Genomic DNA, 2,632 nt, shown 5'->3' on the forward strand with positions numbered 1-2,632 from the left:
CATCGGATGCATACCGTGGGGTATGCATCCGATGAAGTGAGCTGTAGCTCACGAAAGCTCATGCTCAAATAAATTGGTTAGTCTCTAAGGTGCCACAAGTCCTCCTTTTCTTTTTGTGAATACAGACTAACACGGCTGTTACTCTGAAACCTGAATGCTGTATGACTGAATTCCATATTCTGTGTTGTTAATGAGGCAGTATTAGCTAATGATTAGTGCAGGAGACTGGGAGTCAGGAGTCTTGGGTTCTGTTCCTCACTCTACCGCTGACTCTCTCTGTGACCTTGGAAAGGGCACATAGCCCATAACTTTCAAATGTTGCCCCAATTTTTGCATGCCCAGTATTGGACACTTTGGCCCTGATGTTCAGAGGTGCTGAGTACTCAACACTCCAACTGAAAACTAGACTGCACCAACAGCTACCTCAAGGTGGGAACCCAAACATTCAGGGAATCAAAATTAGAGGACTTTTGAAAATTTGACTCTTAACCTCTTGGTGTCTCAGTTTCTCCATCTGTCAAATGTGGATAATACCTACCTACCTTAGTAAAAGGCTTTTGAGCCTTGGATGACAGATGCTTTAGAACTACAGAGTATTATTGTTTGCACGGGCTTGGTCCTGCAAATCGTTATTCATGTGAGTAGTCTGTAGTCACACAAGCAGTCCTAAGGTCCAGAGAACGGGCTTGCAGGACTGAGCCCCTTGAGGGTGTTTTTCATGGACAAAGTCATGCACAAACTGTGTAGCATTTCAGATTCTTTCAGCTTTGTGGTTGATCAAATCTGTTACCAGAAGAAACCAGCTCATTTTGGGTGATGTTAGTAACACAGGAAAAGCATTTTTAAGTGTACGGTTATTATGTAGATAGTGCCCCTTTAAGCATAAACTCAGGAATTGAAACGGACAACATTTTTACTGCCTTTCTACCTTATTTTCAGAAGCCTTGGATCAAATTCTGCCATCATTTACTCTGGTGCTAATTCATGATGTCATCATGATGGTATCTGTGTAACTGAGAGCAGGCTTTAGCCTCATGTTTGCTCTGAGTTTATGTAGGGCCACATACCATCCAGGATGCTCAATTAGCTTCCCAGTGAGTTGCATAGCAGTATGCAGTCTCAGGGCAGTATCTATAGCCCCGAGACTGCAAATAAATGATGGATTAACCTGTGCATTGATTCCTATTTTTTCTTGTGCTTCTACTTTATCTCACTAGCTATTTTTGCAGCAATGCGGCAAGATGGATATTAATTAGTATATACTGGGCCACTTTCATCTCCGCATAATTGTAAATCTGCACAACTGCATAGTTTGTGGTTTTAATTTTGTACGTATTTTTAAAACTGGGGTCTGGAAAAATATTCCCGCTCTAGTTGCATTTCCAATGGTAGTATGTATTAATTGCACTGACATTCATGTGACAGCATCTCATTGTAGCTATGGATTGGGACTGTGTAATTTTTGTAATGTTGGCACTGCACTAATATATATTGGTTAGCACACTTTCTTTGCTTTTGGAAATACTGTACTGATGTTGGAACCTGGAGTGTTTTGTTTAGGACTCTCTTTTTAAGGACCTGTTAAATACCTTCTTATGCTCATTTTGCAAGCCTTCTTATCTTGCAGTGAGTTTTGACTGAATTTTTCCATTAATAAATACAGTGTTTAATCAATCCATAGCAGAGTGGAAGACTCTCCTGTAGTGATTTTGCAGTAGCATATACATTAAATCGCCAGCCAATTCCCTTCCCCTCTAATGATTTGTTGGACTATTATGAAAATCATTATTATTGCTACCCATATTTCTAAAACCCCATTGCCATAGTATCTGGGCAGCCAAGTGTCAGCAGGCATGTGAGCTCTTTGTTGCTGTCCTTAGGAAATTGTGGCCATTTTTAAAGTTCATAGAAGATTAGGGTTGGAAGAGACCTCAGTCATCTAGTCATCATAGCTTGGTATCACACAGCAGTTCAATTGTTTGAAACATCTGATCAATTTTGTAAGAGAGAAAAAATACAGTAAAGGATTTGATCTAAGGGAAGAGATAATTGGTGAGCCTAAGACATCTAGGGACCAGTTCTGTCCTCACTGTAAATGGGAGCGGTATTGGGGCCTTGCTAGATGTATGTAACTATTGGGCCAGATTCTGCTCTCACTTTCCTCCCAGCAACCCTCTGACTTCAGTGTGCTGGCACAGGGTAACTGTAGGGAAAATCTGACCCGGGGGTGGGTGGGAGAGCGCGCGGTGGTGGTAGGGGATGTATACCAGAGGCCATTATGTCTTGGCTGTTTAAAACTCCATCAGCAGTAGTTGAAAACTGAAGACACGGCTCCATGAATCTTCTGGCGTGATTTTCTACAACCACCTCCTCCCCCACTTACTCTTTCAACCTTTGATACTGCCCTGGCCATCTGACCCTAGTGTGTAGTGGGGTCCCTTTTGCCTTCATTTTGAGCTTCCCTTTTGCATTTATTTCCATGCTTGTGGTTGCTAAACATCTCAGGGGCTTCTAGTTGAGTCTTTTCTTGGGGTAGGAGGTGGCCATAACATGATACAAATTCCTCAGAAAAATTACCTGCGCTAAAATACTGATAGTACGCCTAGCATCTGCCTGGCACAAGGGGAGGGCT

The sequence above is a fragment of the Lepidochelys olivacea genome (genome assembly GCF_965140295.1).
Source record: "Lepidochelys olivacea isolate rLepOli2 genome assembly, chromosome: 15".
Taxonomy (NCBI): domain Eukaryota; kingdom Metazoa; phylum Chordata; order Testudines; family Cheloniidae; genus Lepidochelys; species Lepidochelys olivacea.